Here is a 21664-nt window from a genome sequence, read left to right on the forward strand (position 1 = left end):
AGCAGAAAGACGGCAAAGATTTATTTGTGTCCCTCCAATGAGTTGCCCACGAGGACACCGTTTTCTACAAGTGTTGGTCCAATACTCCCTCTAGAGGCAGGGGACTCCGAAAGGGCTGATTGGCGGCCCCCGATCTGTGGCAGGGGCAGTGGGCAGCCTGTGGCCCGGGCAGGAGCCTCTTTGCATGTGTCCCTGGGACACATCTGCCTGCGAACTTCGGTCACCTGGCAGGAAGCTACGATGCCCAGACCTATGGTTAGCTGTGCAGCAAGGTGTACTGTGAGGGCAGGGTCCACACACACTTCAAGTAAGACGTCGGCCTGAGTGGAAAGTTGAGAGTTTGGGCAGCTGTGCAGACAAAGAAGGCGCCCTTTGGCCTGGGCCTAAATGCTTGTGACACCCCAATGGACCTGCCGGGCTCTGAGGGCCCTGCCCTGGGCCCACTGCTCCCCTGCCCTTTGTTCAGTCACAGCAGAGATGGCCACACCCACTCCTTCAGTGAGGGCAGAGTTCCAACGACCCTCAGCCCCGCCCCCTCTCCGCAGTTTACCATGGACTACAGAGGCTGCATCCTGATGCCAGTGCGTACCGAGAATGCCATGGGCAGTCATGATGACCTTAAATGATTTCCTCTTGTGTCACTTTTGGTAAATTTTAGGATCTAGGAAATGGTCCACTTTACAGAAATGTTCAAATTTACTGGCATTTCATATATCCTCTGCTATAACATTGTCCTGATTCTTTCTGTATATTCTTTACTTATGTTTTTGTTTTCCTTAATCAAAGTGTGTCTTTTCAATCATTTCAAAGAAGATTCTTTGGACTTACTAAATCACCTCAATTTTATTCGTTTTCTGTTGTATTAAGTTCTGCTCATATCTTTATTTATCTTTTTTCTATGTTCTCAGGGTTTATTGTTTTGATTTTCTGATGACAATTAAAACACTTGGTTATTCATTTTAATAAATATTTTACTAATAAAGATTTGAACTTTTGAAGATTCCAGCTTACTTGTAAGTTTCTAAGGGTCAGGTCCTCTCCATTATTGCTGGCCTAAGGTTTAGTTCACCATATAGCAATGTATATATTGACGTATTTTCCCCTCGACTTTCTGTGATTCCCTACATCTCACCTTTCTTTGCAGACAAGCCATTTGAAATACCCTTAACTTATTTCACAGCCAATAAGTCATTGAAATAATGTGTATTTTTTAGAGAAATCTTCTTATATAATTAGGCAGAAAATCTCACCTGCCATATTTTTCAAAACAGCATAATTTCACTCTTCTCAATGCTTAATCTGTTGTATTACACAACCTTTGAGTATTTAGCTTTATCAATGACATGTACTTTAAAAATGTTTTAGAGATCCTACCAGTCTTTGAAAACATCCTTGTTCCTTGTTTCAGTTCCAATTTTATGTATATTTTCTGCCTTGCACCTGATTATTCCAACAATTGATGGATGGCCTTGGGAATCTAAATCTGGTATTGATAGTTTTTGCTGATTGTCTCCCCTTGTAGCTGATTTCTTCATTATTGGGTAGATTAAGATCATGAGCTCATGTTTAGCTAAACAGCTGACCTTGTAAGACGCTTAGGTGTGAACTCTCGTAAGCTTCCGCAGAAAGACGGCAAAGATTTATTTGTGTCCCTCTAATGAGTTGCCCACGAGGACACCGTTTTCTACAAGTGTTGGTCCAATACTCCCTCTAGAGGCAGGGGACTCGGACAGGGCTGATTGGCAGCCCCCGATCTGGGGCAGGGGCTGTGGGCAGCCTGTGGCCCAGGCAGGAGCCTCTCTGCATGTGTCCCTGGGACCCATCTGCCTGCGATCTTCGGTCACCTGACAGGAAGCTACGATGCCCAGACCTATGGTTAGCTGTGCAGCGAGGTGCACTGCGCGGACAGGTTCCACACACACTTCAAGTAAGAGGTCTGCCTGAGTGGAAAGTTGAGAGTTTGGGCAGCTGTGCAGACAAAGAAGGCGCCCTTTGGCCTGGGCCTGAATGCTTGTGACTCCCCACTGGACCTGCCGTGCTCTGAGGGCCCTGCCCTGGGCCCCCTGCTCCCCTGCCCTTTGTTCAGTCACAGCAGAGATGGCCACACCCACTCCCTCAGTGAGGGCAGTGTTCCAACCTCCCTCAGCCCCGCCCCCTCCCGTCAGGTTACCATGGAGTACAGATGCTGCATTCTGAGGCCAGTGCGCTCCGAGAATGCCAAGAGCAGACATGATGACCTTAAATGATTTCCTCTTGTGTCAGGTTTGGTAAACTTTAGGAGCTAGGAAATGGTCCACTTTATAGAAATGTTCAAATTTACTGGCATTTCATATATTCTCTGATATTACATTGTCCTGATTCTTTCTGTATATTCTCTACTTATGTTTTTGCTTTCCTTAATCAAAGTGTGTCTTTTCAATCTTTTCAAAGAAGATTCCTTTGACTTACTAAATGTCCTCAATTTTATACGTTTTCTGGTGTATTAAGTTCTGCTCATATCTTTATTTATCTTTTTCTATGTTCTCAGGGTTTATAGTTTTGATATTCTGATGTCAATTAAAACACTTGGTTATTCATTTTAATAAATATTTTACTATAAAGATTTGAACTTTTGAAGATTCCAGCTTACTTGTAATTTTCTAAGTGTCAGGTGCTCTCCATTGTTGCTTGCCGAACGTTTAGTTCAACATATAGCAATGTATATATTGACCTATTTTCCCCTCGACTTTCTGTGATTCCCTACTTCTCACCTTTCTTTGCAGACAAGCCATTTGAAATACCCTTAAATTATTTCACAGCCAATAAGTCATTGAAATAATGTGTATTTTTAGAGAAATCTTCTTATATAATTAGGCAGAAAATCTCACCTGCCATAGTTTTCAAAACAGCATAATTTCACTCTTCTCAATGCTTAATCTGTTGTATTACACAACCTTTGAGTATTTAGCTTTATCAATGACATGTACTTTAAAAATGTTTTAGAGATCCTACCAGTCTTTGAAAACATCCTTGTTCCTTGTTTCAGTTCCAGTTTTATGTATATATTCTGCCTTGCACCTGATTATTCCAACAATTGATGGATGGCCTTGGGAATCTAATTCTGGTATTGATAGTCTTTACTGATTGTCTCCCCTCGTAGCTCATTTCTTCATTATTGTGTAAATTTAGATCATGAGCTCATGTTTAGCTAAACAGCTGACCTTGTAAGACGCTAAGGTGTGAACGCTCGTAAGCTTCCGCAGAAAGTCGGCAAAGATTAATTTGTTTCCCTCCAATGAGTTGCCCACGAGGACACCGTTTTCTACAAGTGTTGGTCCAATACTCCCTCTAGAGGCAGGGGACTCCGACAGGGCTGATTGGCGGCCCCCGATCTGGGGCAGGGGCAGTGGGCAGCCTGTGGCCCGGGCAGGAGCCTCTTTGCATGTGTCCCTGGGACACATCTGCCTGCGAACTTCGGTCACCGGGCAGGAAGCTATGATGCCCAGACCTATGGTTAAGTGTGCAGCGAGGTGTACTCTGAGGACAGGTTCCACACACACTTCAAGTAAGAGGTCGGCCTGAGTGGAAAGGTGAGAGTTTGGGCAGCTGTGCAGACAAAGAAGGCGCCCTTTGGCCTGGGCCTAAATGCTTGTGACAGCCCACTGGACCTGCCGTGCTCTGAGGGCCCTGCCGTGGGCCCCCTGCTCCCCTGCCCTTTGTTCAGTCACAGCAGAGATGGCCACACCCACTCCTTCAGTGAGGGCAGAGTTCCAACCACCCTCAGCCCCGCACCCTCTCCGCAGGTTACCATGGACTACAGAGGCTGCATCCTGAGGCCAGGGCGTTCCGAGAATGCCAAGGGCAGACATGATGACCTTAAATGATTTCCTCTTGTGTCAGGTTTGGTAAACTTTAGGAGCTAGGAAATGGTCCACTTACAGAAATGTTCAAATTTACTGGCATTTCATATATTCTCTGCTATAACATTGTCCTGATTCTTTCTGTATATTCTTTACTTATGTTTTTGTTTTCCTTAATCAAAGTGTGTCTTTTCAATCTTTTCAAAGAAGATTCTTTGGACTTACTAAATCACCTGAATTTTATACGTTTTCTGTTGTATTAAGTTCTGCTCATATCTTTATTTATCTTTTTTCTATGTTCTCAGGGTTTATTGTTTTGATCTTCTGATGTCAATTAAAACACTTGGTTATTCATTTTAATAAATATTTTACTTATAAAGATTTGAACTTTTGAAGATTCCAGCTTACTTGTAAGTTTCTAAGGGTCAGGTCCTCTCCATTGTTGCTGGCCTAAGGTTTAGTTCACCATATAGCAATGTATATATTGACCTATTTTCCCCTCGACTTTCTGTGATTCCCTACATCTCACCTTTCTTTGCAGACAAGCCATTTGAAATACCCTTAACTTATTTCACAGCCAATAAGTCATTGAAATAATGTGTATTTTTAGAGAAATCTTCTTATATAATTAGGCAGAAAATCTCACCTGCCATAGTTTTCAAAACAGCATAATTTCACTCTTCTCAATGCTTAATCTGTTGTATTACACAACCTTTGAGTATTTAGCTTTATCAATGACATGTACTTTAAAAATGTTTTAGAGATCCTACCAGTCTTTGAAAACATCCTTGTTCCTTGTTTCAGTTCCAGTTTTATGTATATATTCTGCCTTGCACCTGATTATTCCAACAATTGATGGATGGCCTTGGGAATCTAATTCTGGTATTGATAGTCTTTACTGATTGTCTCCCCTCGTAGCTCATTTCTTCATTATTGTGTAAATTTAGATCATGAGCTCATGTTTAGCTAAACAGCTGACCTTGTAAGACACTAAGGTGTGAACGCTCGTAAGCTTCCGCAGAAAGTCGGCAAAGATTAATTTGTTTCCCTCCAATGAGTTGCCCACGAGGACACCGTTTTCTACAAGTGTTGGTCCAATACTCCCTCTAGAGGCAGGGGACTCCGACAGGGCTGATTGGCGGCCCCCGATCTGGGGCAGGGGCAGTGGGCAGCCTGTGGCCCGGGCAGGAGCCTCTTTGCATGTGTCCCTGGGACACATCTGCCTGCGAACTTCGGTCACCGGGCAGGAAGCTATGATGCCCAGACCTATGGTTAAGTGTGCAGCGAGGTGTACTCTGAGGACAGGTTCCACACACACTTCAAGTAAGAGGTCGGCCTGAGTGGAAAGGTGAGAGTTTGGGCAGCTGTGCAGACAAAGAAGGCGCCCTTTGGCCTGGGCCTAAATGCTTGTGACAGCCCACTGGACCTGCCGTGCTCTGAGGGCCCTGCCGTGGGCCCCCTGCTCCCCTGCCCTTTGTTCAGTCACAGCAGAGATGGCCACACCCACTCTTTCAGTGAGGGCAGAGTTCCAACCACCCTCAGCCCCGCACCCTCTCCGCAGGTTACCATGGACTACAGAGGCTGCATCCTGAGGCCAGGGCGTTCCGAGAATGCCAAGGGCAGACATGATGACCTTAAATGATTTCCTCTTGTGTCAGGTTTGGTAAACTTTAGGAGCTAGGAAATGGTCCACTTACAGAAATGTTCAAATTTACTGGCATTTCATATATTCTCTGCTATAACATTGTCCTGATTCTTTCTGTATATTCTTTACTTATGTTTTTGTTTTCCTTAATCAAAGTGTGTCTTTTCAATCTTTTCAAAGAAGATTCTTTGGACTTACTAAATCACCTGAATTTTATACGTTTTCTGTTGTATTAAGTTCTGCTCATATCTTTATTTATCTTTTTTCTATGTTCTCAGGGTTTATTGTTTTGATCTTCTGATGTCAATTAAAACACTTGGTTATTCATTTTAATAAATATTTTACTTATAAAGATTTGAACTTTTGAAGATTCCAGCTTACTTGTAAGTTTCTAAGGGTCAGGTCCTCTCCATTGTTGCTGGCCTAAGGTTTAGTTCACCATATAGCAATGTATATATTGACCTATTTTCCCCTCGACTTTCTGTGATTCCCTACATCTCACCTTTCTTTGCAGACAAGCCATTTGAAATACCCTTAATTTATTTCACAGCCAATAAGTCATTGAAATAATGTGTATTTTTAGAGAAATCTTCTTATATAATTAGGCAGAAAATCTCACCTGCCATAGTTTTCAAAACAGCATAATTTCACTCTTCTCAATGCTTAATCTGTTGTATTACACAACCTTTGAGTATTTAGCTTTATCAATGACATGTCCTTTAAAAATGTTTTAGAGATCCTACCAGTCTTTGAAAACATCCTTGTTCCTTGTTTCAGTTCCAGTTTTATGTATATATTCTGCCTTGCACCTGATTATTCCAACAATTGATGGATGGCCTTGGGAATCTAATTCTGGTATTGATACTCTTTCCTGATTGTCTCCCCTCGTAGTTGATTTTTTCATTATTGTGTAAATTTAGATCATGATCTCATGTTTAGCTAAAGAGCTGACCTTGTAAGACGCTTAGGTGTGTACGCTCGCAAGCTTCAGGAGAAAGTCGGCAAAATTTATTTGTGTCCCTACAATGAGTTGCCCACGAGAACACCGTTTTCTACAAGTGTTGGTCCAATACTCCCTCTAGAGGCAGGGGACTCCGACAGGGCTGATTGGCGGCCCCCGATCTGGGGCAGGGGCAGTGGGCAGCCTGTGGCCCGGGCAGGAGCCTCTTTGCATGTGTCCCTGGGACACATCTGCCTGCGAACTTCGGTCACCTGGCAGGAAGCTATGATGCCCAGACCTATGGTTAGCTGTGCAGCGAGGTGTACTGTGAGGACAGGTTCCACACACACTTCAAGTAAGAGGTCGGCCTGAGTGGAAAGGTGAGAGTTTGGGCAGCTGTGCAGACAAAGAAGGCGCCCTTTGGCCTGGGCCTAAATGCTTGTGACAGCCCACTGGACCTGCCGTGCTCTGAGGGCCCTGCCCTGGGCCCCCTGCTCCCCTGCCCTTTGTTCAGTCACAGCAGAGATGGCCACACACACTCCTTCAGTGAGGGCAGAGTTCCAACTAACCTCAGCCCCGTCCCCTCTCCGCAGGTTACCATGGACTACAGAGGCTGCATCCTGAGGCCAGGGTGTTCCGAGAATGCCAAGGGCAGACATGATGACCTTAAATGATTTCCTCTTGTGTCAGGTTTGGTAATCTTTAGGAGCTAGGAAATGGTCCACGTTACAGAAATGTTCAAATTTACTGGCATTTCATATATTCTCTGCTATAACATTATCCTGATTCTTTCTGTATATTCTTTACTTATGTTTTTGTTTTCCTTAATGAAAGTGTGTCTTTTCAATCTGTTCAAAGAAGATTCTTTGGACTTACTAAATCACCTGAATTTTATACGTTTTCTGTTGTATTAAGTTCTGCTCATATCTTTATTTATCTTTTTTCTATGTTCTCAGGGTTTATTGTTTTGATCTTCTGATGTCAATTAAAACACTTGGTTATTCGTTTTAATAAATATTTTACTTATAAATATTTGAACTTTTGAAGATTCCAGCTTTCTTGTAAGTTCCTAAGGGTCAGGTCCTCTCCATTGTTGCTGGCCTAAGGTTTAGTTCACCATATAGCAATGTATATAATGACCTATTTTCCCCTCGACTTTCTGTGATTCCCTACATCTCACCTTTCTTTGCAGACAAGCCATTTGAAATACCCTTAACTTATTTCACAGCCAATAAGTCATTGAAATAATGTGTATTTTTAGAGAAATCTTCTTATATAATTAGGCAGAAAATCTCACCTGCCATAGTTTTCAAAACAGCATAATTTCACTCTTCTCAATGCTTAATCTGTTGTATTACACAACCTTTGAGTATTTAGCTTTATCAATGACATGTACTTTAAAAATGTTTTAGAGATCCTACCAGTCTTTGAAAACATCCTTGTTCCTTGTTTCAGTTCCAGTTTTATGTATATATTCTGCCTTGCACCTGATTATTCCAACAATTGATGGATGGCCTTGGGAATCTAATTCTGGTATTGATAGTCTTTACTGATTGTCTCCCCTTGTAGCTGATTTCTTCATTATTGTGTAAATTTAGATCATGAGCTCATGTTTAGCTAAACAGCTGACCTTGTAAGACGCTTAGGTGTGAACGCTCGTAAGCTTCCGCAGAAAGACGGCAAAGATTTATTTGTGTCCCTCCAATGAGTTGCCCACGAGGACACCGTTTTCTACAAGTGTTGGTCCAATACTCCCTCTAGAGGCAGGGGACTCCGACAGGGCTGATTGGCGGCCCCCGATCTGGGGCAGGTGCAGTGGGCAGCCTGTGGCCTGGGCAGGAGCCTCTTTGCATGTGTCCCTGGGACACATCTGCCTGCGAACTTCGGTCACCTGGCAGGAAGCTACGATGCCCAGACCTATGGTTAGCTGTGCAGCGAGGTGTACTGTGAGGACAGGTTCCACACACACTTCAAGTAAGAGGTCGGCCTGAGTGGAAAGGTGAGAGTTTGGGCAGCTGTGCAGACAAAGAAGGCGCCCTTTGGCCTGGGCCTAAATGCTTGTGACACGCCACTGGACCTGCCGTGCTCTGAGGGCCCTGCCCTGGGCCCCCTGCTCCCCTGCCCTTTGTTCAGTCACAGCAGAGATTGCCACACCCACTCCTTCAGTGAGGGCAGAGTTCCAACCACCCTCAGCCCCGCCCCCTCTCCGCAGGTTACCATGGACTACAGAGGCTGCATCCTGAGGCCAGGGCTTTCCGAGAATGCCAAGGGCAGACACGATGACCTTAAATGATTTCCTCTTGTGTCAGGTTTGGTAAACTTTAGGAGCTAGGAAATGGTCCACTTTACAGAAATGTTCAAATTTACTGGCATTTCATATATTCTCTGCTATAACATTGTCCTGATTCTTTCTGTATATTCTATACTTATGTTTTTGTTTTCCTTAATCAAAGTGTGTCTTTTCAATCTTTTCAAAGAAGATTCTTTGGACTTACTAAATCACCTGAATTTTATACGTTTTCTGTTGTATTAAGTTCTCCTCATATCTTTATTTATCTTTTTTCTATGTTCTCAGGGTTTATTGTTTTGATCTTCTGATGTCAATTAAAACACTTGGTTATTCATTTTAATAAATATTTTACTTATAAAGATTTGAACTTTTGAAGATTCCAGCTTACTTGTAAGTTTCTAAGGGTCAGGTCTTCTCCATTGTTGCTGGCCTAAGGTTTAGTTCACCATATAGCAATGTATATATTGACCTATTTTCCCCTCGACTTTCTGTGATTCCCTACATCTCACCTTTCTTTGCAGACAAGCCATTTGAAATACATTTAAATTATTTCACATCCAATAAGTCATTGAAATAATGTGTATTTTTAGAGAAATCTCCTTATATAATTAGGCAGAAAATCTCACCTGCCATAGTTTTCAAAACAGCATAATTTCACTCTTCTCAATGCTTAATCTGTTGTATTACACAACCTTTGAATATTTAGCTTTATCAATGACATGTCCTTTAAAAATGTTTTAGAGATCCTACCAGTCTTTGAAAACATCCTTGTTCCTTGTTTCAGTTCCAGTTTTATGTATATATTCTGCCTTGCACCTGATTATTCCAACAATTGATGGATGGCCTTGGGAATCCAATTCTGGTATTGATAGTCTTTACTGATTGTCTCCCCTCGTAGCTGATTTCTTCATTATTGTGTAAATTTAGATCATGAGCTCATGTTTAGCTAAACAGCTGACCTTGTAAGACGCTTAGGTGTGAACGATCGTAAGCTTCCGCAGAAAGACAGCAAATATTTATTTGTGTCCCTCTAATGAGTTGCCCACGAGGACACCGTTTTCTACAAGTGATGGTCCAATACTCCCTCTAGAGGCAGGGGATTCCGACAGGGCTGATTGGCGGCCCCCGATCTGGGGCAGGGGCAGGGGGCAGCCTGTGGCCCGGGCAGGAGCCTCTTTGCATGTGTCCCTGGGACACATCTGCCTGCGAACTTCGGTCACCTGGTAGGAAGCTACGATGCCCAGACCTATGGTTAGCTGTGCAGCGAGGTGTACTGTGAGGACAGGTTCCACACACACTTCAAGTAAGAGGTCGGCCTGAGTGGAAAGGTGAGAGTTTGGGCAGCTGTGCAGACAAAGAATGCGTCCTTTGGCCTGGGCATAAATGCTTGTGACACGCCACTGGACCTGCCGTGCTCTGAGGGCCCTGCCCTGGGCCCCCTGCTCCCCTGCCCTTTGTTCAGTCACAGCAGAGATGGCAACACCCACTCCTTCAGTGAGGCCAGAGTTCCAAACACCCTCAGCCCCGCCCCCTCTCCGCAGGTTACCATGGACTACAGAGGCTGCATCCTGAGGCCAGGGCGTTCTGAGAATGCCAAGGGCAGACATGATGACCTTAAATGATTTCCTCTTGTGTCAGGTTTGGTAAACTTTAGGAGCTAGGAAATGGTCCACTTACAGAAATGTTCAAATTTACTGGCATTTCATATATTCTCTGCTATAACATTGTCCTGATTCTTTCTGTATATTCTTTACTTATGTTTTTGTTTTCCTTAATCAAAGTGTGTCTTTTCAATCTTTTCAAAGAAGAGTCTTTGGACTTACTAAATCACCTGAATTTTATCCGTTTTCTGTTGTATTAAGTTCTGCTCATATCTTTATTTATCTTTTTTCTATGTTCTCAGGGTTTATTGTTTTGATCTTCTGATGTCAATTAAAACACTTGGTTATTCATTTTAATAAATATTTTACTTATAAAGATTGGAACTTTTGAAGATTCCAGCTTACTTGTAAGTTTCTAAGGGTCAGGTCCTCTCCATTGTTGCTGGCCTAAGGTTTAGTTCACCATATAGCAATGTATATATTGACCTATTTTCCCCTCGACTTTCTGTGATTCCCTACATCTCACCTTTCTTTGCAGACAAGCCATTTGAAATACCCTTAACTTATTTCACAGCCAATAAGTCATTGAAATAATGTGTATTTTTAGAGAAATCTTCTTATATAATTAGGCAGAAAATCTCACCTGCCATAGTTTTCAAAACAGCATAATTTCACTCTTCTCAATGCTTAATCTGTTGTATTACACAACCTTTGAGTATTTAGCTTTATCAATGACATGTCCTTTAAAAATGTTTTAGAGATCCTACCAGTCTTTGAAAACATCCTTGTTCCTTGTTTCAGTTCCAGTTTTATGTATATATTCTGCCTTGCACCTGATTATTCCAACAATTGATGGATGGCCTTGGGAATCTAATTCTGGTATTGATACTCTTTCCTGATTGTCTCCCCTCGTAGTTGATTTTTTCATTATTGTGTAAATTTAGATCATGATCTCATGTTTAGCTAAAGAGCTGACCTTGTAAGACGCTTAGGTGTGTACGCTCGCAAGCTTCAGGAGAAAGTCGGCAAAATTTATTTGTGTCCCTACAATGAGTTGCCCACGAGAACACCGTTTTCTACAAGTGTTGGTCCAATACTCCCTCTAGAGGCAGGGGACTCCGACAGGGCTGATTGGCGGCCCCCGATCTGGGGCAGGAGCAGTGGGCAGCCTGTGGCCCGGGCAGGAGCCTCTTTGCATGTGTCCCTGGGACACATCTGCCTGCGAACTTCGGTCACCTGGCAGGAAGCTACGATGCCCAGACCTATGGTTAGCTGTGCAGCGAGGTGTACTGTGAGGACAGGTTCCACACACACTTCAAGTAAGAGGTCGGCCTGAGTGGAAAGGTGAGAGTTTGGGCAGCTGTGCAGACAAAGAAGGCGCCCTTTGGCCTGGGCCTAAATGCTTGTGACACGCCACTGGACCTGCCGTGCTCTGAGGGCCCTGCCCTGGGCCCCCTGCTCCCCTGCCCTTTGTTCAGTCACAGCAGAGATGGCCACACACACTCCTTCAGTGAGGGCAGAGTTCCAACCAACCTCAGCCCCGCCCCCTCTCCGCAGGTTACCATGGACTACAGAGGCTGCATCCTGAGGCCAGGGTGTTCCGAGAATGCCAAGGGCAGACATGATGACCTTAAATGATTTCCTCTTGTGTCAGGTTTGGTAATCTTTAGGAGCTAGGAAATGGTCCACTTTACAGAAATGTTCAAATTTACTGGCATTTCATATATTCTCTGCTATAACATTATCCTGATTCTTTCTGTATATTCTTTACTTATGTTTTTGTTTTCCTTAATCAAAGTGTGTCTTTTCAATCTGTTCAAAGAAGATTCTTTGGACTTACTAAATCACCTGAATTTTATACGTTTTCTGTTGTATTAAGTTCTGCTCATATCTTTATTTATCTTTTTTCTATGTTCTCAGGGTTTATTGTTTTGATCTTCTGATGTCAATTAAAACACTTGGTTATTCATTTTAATAAATATTTTACTTATAAAGATTTGAACTTTTGAAGATTCCAGCTTTCTTGTAAGTTCCTAAGGGTCAGGTCCTCTCCATTGTTGCTGGCCTAAGGTTTAGTTCACCATATAGCAATGTATATAATGACCTATTTTCCCCTCGACTTTCTGTGATTCCCTACATCTCACCTTTCTTTGCAGACAAGCCATTTGAAATACCCTTAACTTATTTCACAGCCAATAAGTCATTGAAATAATGTGTATTTTTAGAGAAATCTTCTTATATAATTAGGCAGAAAATCTCACCTGCCATAGTTTTCAAAACAGCATAATTTCACTCTTCTCAATGCTTAATCTGTTGTATTACACAACCTTTGAGTATTTAGCTTTATCAATGACATGTACTTTAAAAATGTTTTAGAGATCCTACCAGTCTTTGAAAACATCCTTGTTCCTTGTTTCAGTTCCAGTTTTATGTATATATTCTGCCTTGCACCTGATTATTCCAACAATTGATGGATGGCCTTGGGAATCTAATTCTGGTATTGATAGTCTTTACTGATTGTCTCCCCTCGTAGCTGATTTCTTCATTATTGTGTAAATTTAGATCATGAGCTCATGTTTAGCTAAACAGCTGACCTTGTAAGACGCTTAGGTGTGAACGCTCGTAAGCTTCCGCAGAAAGACGGCAAAGATTTATTTGTGTCCCTCCAATGAGTTGCCCACGAGGACACCGTTTTCTACAAGTGTTGGTCCAATACTCCCTCTAGAGGCAGGGGACTCCGACAGGGCTGATTGGCGGCCCCCGATCTGGGGCAGGTGCAGTGGGCAGCCTGTGGCCTGGGCAGGAGCCTCTTTGCATGTGTCCCTGGGACACATCTGCCTGCGAACTTCGGTCACCTGGCAGGAAGCTACGATGCCCAGACCTATGGTTAGCTGTGCAGCGAGGTGTACTGTGAGGACAGGTTCCACACACACTTCAAGTAAGAGGTCGGCCTGAGTGGAAAGGTGAGAGTTTGGGCAGCTGTGCAGACAAAGAAGGCGCCCTTTGGCCTGGGCCTAAATGCTTGTGACACGCCACTGGACCTGCCGTGCTCTGAGGGCCCTGCCCTGGGCCCCCTGCTCCCCTGCCCTTTGTTCAGTCACAGCAGAGATTGCCACACCCACTCCTTCAGTGAGGGCAGAGTTCCAACCACCCTCAGCCCCGCCCCCTCTCCGCAGGTTACCATGGACTACAGAGGCTGCATCCTGAGGCCAGGGCTTTCCGAGAATGCCAAGGGCAGACACGATGACCTTAAATGATTTCCTCTTGTGTCAGGTTTGGTAAACTTTAGGAGCTAGGAAATGGTCCACTTTACAGAAATGTTCAAATTTACTGGCATTTCATATATTCTCTGCTATAACATTGTCCTGATTCTTTCTGTATATTCTATACTTATGTTTTTGTTTTCCTTAATCAAAGTGTGTCTTTTCAATCTTTTCAAAGAAGATTCTTTGGACTTACTAAATCACCTGAATTTTATACGTTTTCTGTTGTATTAAGTTCTCCTCATATCTTTATTTATCTTTTTTCTATGTTCTCAGGGTTTATTGTTTTGATCTTCTGATGTCAATTAAAACACTTGGTTATTCATTTTAATAAATATTTTACTTATAAAGATTTGAACTTTTGAAGATTCCAGCTTACTTGTAAGTTTCTAAGGGTCAGGTCTTCTCCATTGTTGCTGGCCTAAGGTTTAGTTCACCATATAGCAATGTATATATTGACCTATTTTCCCCTCGACTTTCTGTGATTCCCTACATCTCACCTTTCTTTGCAGACAAGCCATTTGAAATACATTTAAATTATTTCACATCCAATAAGTCATTGAAATAATGTGTAATTTTAGAGAAATCTCCTTATATAATTAGGCAGAAAATCTCACCTGCCATAGTTTTCAAAACAGCATAATTTCACTCTTCTCAATGCTTAATCTGTTGTATTACACAACCTTTGAATATTTAGCTTTATCAATGACATGTCCTTTAAAAATGTTTTAGAGATCCTACCAGTCTTTGAAAACATCCTTGTTCCTTGTTTCAGTTCCAGTTTTATGTATATATTCTGCCTTGCACCTGATTATTCCAACAATTGATGGATGGCCTTGGGAATCCAATTCTGGTATTGATAGTCTTTACTGATTGTCTCCCCTCGTAGCTGATTTCTTCATTATTGTGTAAATTTAGATCATGAGCTCATGTTTAGCTAAACAGCTGACCTTGTAAGACGCTTAGGTGTGAACGATCGTAAGCTTCCGCAGAAAGACAGCAAATATTTATTTGTGTCCCTCTAATGAGTTGCCCACGAGGACACCGTTTTCTACAAGTGATGGTCCAATACTCCCTCTAGAGGGAGGGGATTCCGACAGGGCTGATTGGCGGCCCCCGATCTGGGGCAGGGGCAGGGGGCAGCCTGTGGCCCGGGCAGGAGCCTCTTTGCATGTGTCCCTGGGACACATCTGCCTGCGAACTTCGGTCACCTGGTAGGAAGCTACGATGCCCAGACCTATGGTTAGCTGTGCAGCGAGGTGTACTGTGAGGACAGGTTCCACACACACTTCAAGTAAGAGGTCGGCCTGAGTGGAAAGGTGAGAGTTTGGGCAGCTGTGCAGACAAAGAAGGCGTCCTTTGGCCTGGGCATAAATGCTTGTGACACGCCACTGGACCTGCCGTGCTCTGAGGGCCCTGCCCTGGGCCCCCTGCTCCCCTGCCCTTTGTTCAGTCACAGCAGAGATGGCAACACCCACTCCTTCAGTGAGGCCAGAGTTCCAAACACCCTCAGCCCCGCCCCCTCTCCGCAGGTTACCATGGACTACAGAGGCTGCATCCTGAGGCCAGGGCGTTCTGAGAATGCCAAGGGCAGACATGATGACCTTAAATGATTTCCTCTTGTGTCAGGTTTGGTAAACTTTAGGAGCTAGGAAATGGTCCACTTACAGAAATGTTCAAATTTACTGGCATTTCATATATTCTCTGCTATAACATTGTCCTGATTCTTTCTGTATATTCTTTACTTATGTTTTTGTTTTCCTTAATCAAAGTGTGTCTTTTCAATCTTTTCAAAGAAGAGTCTTTGGACTTACTAAATCACCTGAATTTTATCCGTTTTCTGTTGTATTAAGTTCTGCTCATATCTTTATTTATCTTTTTTCTATGTTCTCAGGGTTTATTGTTTTGATCTTCTGATGTCAATTAAAACACTTGGTTATTCATTTTAATAAATATTTTACTTATAAAGATTGGAACTTTTGAAGATTCCAGCTTACTTGTAAGTTTCTAAGGGTCAGGTCCTCTCCATTGTTGCTGGCCTAAGGTTTAGTTCACCATATAGCAATGTATATATTGACCTATTTTCCCCTCGACTTTCTGTGATTCCCTACATCTCACCTTTCTTTGCAGACAAGCCATTTGAAATACCCTTAACTTATTTCACAGCCAATAAGTCATTGAAATAATGTGTATTTTTAGAGAAATCTCCTTATATAATTAGGCAGAAAATCTCACCTGCCATAGTTTTCAAAACAGCATAATTTCACTCTTCTCAATGCTTAATCTGTTGTATTACACAACTTTTGAGTATTTAGCTTTATCAATGACATGTCCTTTAAAAATGTTTTAGAGATCCTACCAGTCTTTGAAAACATCCTTGTTCCTTGTTTCAGTTCCAGTTTTATGTATATATTCTGCCTTGCACCTGATTATTCCAACAATTGATGGATGGCCTTGGGAATCCAATTCTGGTATTGATAGTCTTTACTGATTGTCTCCCCTCGTAGCTGATTTCTTCATTATTGTGTAAATTTAGATCATGAGCTCATGTTTCGCTAAACAGCTGACCTTGTAAGACGCTTAGGTGTGAACGATCGTAAGCTTCCGCAGAAAGACGGCAAAGATTTATTTGTGTCCCTCCAATGAGTTGCCCACGAGGACACCGTTTTCTACAAGTGTTGGTCCAATACTCCCTCTAGAGGAAGGGGACTCCGACAGGGCTGATTGGCGGCCCCCGATCTGGGGCAGGGGCAGTGGGCAGCCTGTGGCCCGGGCTGGAGCCTCTTTGCATGTGTCCCTGGGACACATCTGCCTGTGAACTTCGGTCACCTGGCAGGAAGCTATGATGCCCAGACCTATGGTTAGCTGTGCAGCGAGGTGTACTGTGAGGACAGGTTCCACACACACTTCAAGTAAGAGGTCGGCCTGAGTGGAAAGGTGAGAGTTTGGGCAGCTGTGCAGACAAAGAAGGCGCCCTTTGGCCTGGGCCTAAATGCTTGTGACACCCCACTGGACCTGCCGTGCTCTGAGGGCCCTGCCCTGGGCCCCCTGCTCCCCTGCCCTTTGTTCAGTCACAGCAGAGATGGCCACACCCACTCCTTCAGTGAGGCCAGAGTTCCAACCACCCTCAGCCCCGCCCCCTCTCCGCAGGTTACCATGGACTACAGAGGCTGCATTCTGAGGCCAGGGCGTTCCGACAATGCCAAGGGCAGACATGATGACCTTAAATGATTTCCTCTTGTGTCAGGTTTGGTAAACTTTAGGAGCTAGGAAATGGTCCACTTTACAGAAATGTTCAAATTTACTGGCATTTCATATATTCTCTGCTATAACATTGTCCTGATTCTTTCTGTATATTCTATACTTATGTTTTTGTTTTCCTTAATCAAAGTGTGTCTTTTCAATCTTTTCAAAGAAGATTCTTTGGACTTACTAAATCACCTCAATTTTATACGTTTTCTGTTGTATTAAGTTCTGCTCATATCTTTATTTATCTTTTTTCTATGTTCTCAGGGTTTATTGTTTTGATCATCTGATGTCAATTAAAACAGTTGGTTATTCATTTTAATAAATATTTTACTTATAAAGATTTGAAATTTTGAAGATTCCAGCTTACTTGTAAGTTTCTAAGGGTCAGGTCCTCTCCATTGTTGCTGGCCTAAGGTTTAGTTCACCATATAGCAATGTATATATTGACCTATTTTCCCCTCGACTTTCTGTGATTCCCTACATCTCACCTTTTTTGCAGACAAGCCATTTGAAATACATTTAAATTATTTCACAGCCAATAAGTCATTGAAATAATGTGTATTTTTTAGAGAAATCTTTTTATATAATTAGGCAGAAAATCTCACCTGCCATAATTTTCAAAACAGCATAATTTCACTCTTCTCAATGCTTAATCTGTTGTATTACACAACCTTTGAGTATTTAGCGTTATCAATGACATGTACTTTAAAAATGTTTTAGAGATCCTACCAGTCTTTGAAAACATCCTTGTTCCTTGTTTCAGTTCCAGTTTTATGTATATATTCTGCCTTGCACCTGATTATTCCAACAATTGATGGATGGCCTTGGGAATCCAATTCTGGTATTGATAGTCTTTACTGATTTTCTCCCCTCGTAGCTGATTTCTTCATTATTGTGTAAATTTAGATCATGAGCTCATGTTTAGCTAAACAGCTGACCGTGTAAGACGCTTAGGTGTGAACGCTCGTAAGCTTCCGCAGAAAGACGGCAAAGATTTATTTGTGTCCCTCCAATGAGTTGCCCACGAGGACACCGTTTTCTACAAGTGTTGGTCCAATACTCCCTCTAGAGGAAGGGGACTCCGACAGGGCTGATTGGCGGCCCCCGATCTGGGGCAGGGGCAGTGGGCAGCCTGTGGCCCGGGCAGGAGCCTCTTTGCATGTGTCCCTGGGACACATCTGCCTGCGAACTTCGGTCACCTGGTAGGAAGCTACGATGCCCAGACCTATGGTTAGCTGTGCAGCGAGGTGTACTGTGAGGACAGGTTCCACACACACTTCAAGTAAGAGGTCGGCCTGAGTGGAAACGTGAGAGTTTGGGCAGCTGTGCAGACAAAGAAGGCGCCCTTTGGCCTGGGCCTAAATGCTTGTGACAGCCCACTGGACCTGCCGTGCTCTGAGGGCCCTGCCCTGGGCCCCCTGCTCCCCTGCCCTTTGTTCAGTCACAGCAGAGATGGCCACACCCACTCCTTCAGTGAGGGCAGAGTTCCAACCACCCTCAGCCCCGCACCCTCTCTGCAGGTTACCATGGACTACAGAGGCTGCATCCTGAGGCCAGGGCGTTCCGAGAATGCCAAGGGCAGACATGATGACCTTAAATGATTTCCTCTTGTGTCAGGTTTGGTAAACTTTAGGAGCTAGGAAATGGTCCACTTACAGAAATGTTCAAATTTACTGGCATTTCATATATTCTCTGCTATAACATTGTCCTGATTCTTTCTGTATATTCTATACTTATGTTTTTGTTTTCCTTAATCAAAGTGTGTCTTTTCAATCTTTTCAAAGAAGATTCTTTGGACTTACTAAATCACCTCAATTTTATACGTTTTCTGTTGTATTAAGTTCTCCTCATATCTTTATTTATCTTTTTTCTATGTTCTCAGGGTTTATTGTTTTGATCTTCTGATGTCAATTAAAACACTTGGTTATTCATTTTAATAAATATTTTACTTATAAAGATTTGAACTTTTGAAGATTCCAGCTTACTTGTAATTTTCTAAGGGTCAGGTCTTCTCCATTGTTGCTGGCCTAAGGTTTAGTTCACCATATAGCAATGTATATATTGACCTATTTTCCCCTCGACTTTCTGTGATTCCCTACATCTCACCTTTCTTTGCAGACAAGCCATTTGAAATACATTTAACTTATTTCACAGCCAATAAGTCATTGAAATAATGTGTATTTTTAGAGAAATCTCCTTATATAATTAGGCAGAAAATCTCACCTGCCATAGTTTTCAAAACAGCATAATTTCACTCTTCTCAATGCTTAATCTGTTGTATTACACAACCTTTGAATATTTAGCTTTATCAATGACATGTCCTTTAAAAATGTTTTAGAGATCCTACCAGTCTTTGAAAACATCCTTGTTCCTTGTTTCAGTTCCAGTTTTATGTATATATTCTGCCTTGCACCTGATTATTCCAACAATTGATGGATGGCCTTGGGAATCCAATTCTGGTATTGATAGTCTTTACTGATTGTCTCCCCTCGTAGCTGATTTCTTCATTATTGTGTAAATTTAGATCATGAGCTCATGTTTAGCTAAACAGCTGACCTTGTAAGACGCTTAGGTGTGAACGATCGTAAGCTTCCGCAGAAAGACAGCAAATATTTATTTGTGTCCCTCTAATGAGTTGCCCACGAGGACACCGTTTTCTACAAGTGATGGTCCAATACTCCCTCTAGAGGCAGGGGATTCCGACAGGGCTGATTGGCGGCCCCCGATCTGCGGCAGGGGCAGGGGGCAGCCTGTGGCCCGGGCAGGAGCCTCTTTGCATGTGTCCCTGGGACACATCTGCCTGCGAACTTCGGTCACCTGGTAGGAAGCTACGATGCCCAGACCTATGGTTAGCTGTGCAGCGAGGTGTACTGTGAGGACAGGTTCCACACACACTTCAAGTAAGAGGTCGGCCTGAGTGGAAAGGTGAGAGTTTGGGCAGCTGTGCAGACAAAGAAGGCGTCCTTTGGCCTGGGCATAAATGCTTGTGACACGCCACTGGACCTGCCGTGCTCTGAGGGCCCTGCCCTGGGCCCCCTGCTCCCCTGCCTTTGTTCAGTCACAGCAGAGATGGCAACACCCACTCCTTCAGTGAGGCCAGAGTTCCAAACACCCTCAGCCCCGCCCCCTCTCCGCAGGTTACCATGGACTACAGAGGCTGCATCCTGAGGCCAGGGCGTTCTGAGAATGCCAAGGGCAGACATGATGACCTTAAATGATTTCCTCTTGTGTCAGGTTTGGTAAACTTTAGGAGCTAGGAAATGGTCCACTTACAGAAATGTTCAAATTTACTGGCATTTCATATATTCTCTGCTATAACATTGTCCTGATTCTTTCTGTATATTCTTTACTTATGTTTTTGTTTTCCTTAATCAAAGTGTGTCTTTTCAATCTTTTCAAAGAAGAGTCTTTGGACTTACTAAATCACCTGAATTTTATCCGTTTTCTGTTGTATTAAGTTCTGCTCATATCTTTATTTATCTTTTTTCTATGTTCTCAGGGTTTATTGTTTTGATCTTCTGATGTCAATTAAAACACTTGGTTATTCATTTTAATAAATATTTTACTTATAAAGATTGGAACTTTTGAAGATTCCAGCTTACTTGTAAGTTTCTAAGGGTCAGGTCCTCTCCATTGTTGCTGGCCTAAGGTTTAGTTCACCATATAGCAATGTATATATTGACCTATTTTCCCCTCGACTTTCTGTGATTCCCTACATCTCACCTTTCTTTGCAGACAAGCCATTTGAAATACCCTTAACTTATTTCACAGCCAATAAGTCATTGAAATAATGTGTATTTTTAGAGAAATCTCCTTATATAATTAGGCAGAAAATCTCACCTGCCATAGTTTTCAAAACAGCATAATTTCACTCTTCTCAATGCTTAATCTGTTGTATTAAACAACTTTTGAGTATTTAGCTTTATCAATGACATGTCCTTTAAAAATGTTTTAGAGATCCTACCAGTCTTTGAAAACATCCTTGTTCCTTGTTTCAGTTCCAGTTTTATGTATATATTCTGCCTTGCACCTGATTATTCCAACAATTGATGGATGGCCTTGGGAATCCAATTCTGGTATTGATAGTCTTTACTGATTGTCTCCCCTCGTAGCTGATTTCTTCATTATTGTGTAAATTTAGATCATGAGCTCATGTTTCGCTAAACAGCTGACCTTGTAAGACGCTTAGGTGTGAACGCTCGTAAGCTTCCGCAGAAAGACGGCAAAGATTTATTTGTGTCCCTCCAATGAGTTGCCCACGAGGACACCGTTTTCTACAAGTGTTGGTCCAATACTCCCTCTAGAGGAAGGGGACTCCGACAGGGCTGATTGGCGGCCCCCGATCTGGGGCAGGGGCAGTGGGCAGCCTGTGGCCCGGGCTGGAGCCTCTTTGCATGTGTCCCTGGGACACATCTGCCTGTGAACTTCGGTCACCTGGCAGGAAGCTATGATGCCCAGACCTATGGTTAGCTGTGCAGCGAGGTGTACTGTGAGGACAGGTTCCACACACACTTCAAGTAAGAGGTCGGCCTGAGTGGAAAGGTGAGAGTTTGGGCAGCTGTGCAGACAAAGAAGGCGCCCTTTGGCCTGGGCCTAAATGCTTGTGACACCCCACTGGACCTGCCGTGCTCTGAGGGCCCTGCCCTGGGACCCCTGCTCCCCTGCCCTTTGTTCAGTCACAGCAGAGATGGCCACACCCACTCCTTCAGTGAGGCCAGAGTTCCAACCACCCTCAGCCCCGCCCCCTCTCCGCAGGTTACCCTGGACTACAGAGGCTGCATCCTGAGGCCAGGGCGTTCCGACAATGCCAAGGGCAGACATGATGACCTTAAATGAT

The sequence above is a fragment of the Mesoplodon mirus genome (assembly GCF_964341445.2).
Source record: "Mesoplodon mirus genome assembly, chromosome: 1".
NCBI lineage: Eukaryota > Metazoa > Chordata > Mammalia > Artiodactyla > Ziphiidae > Mesoplodon > Mesoplodon mirus.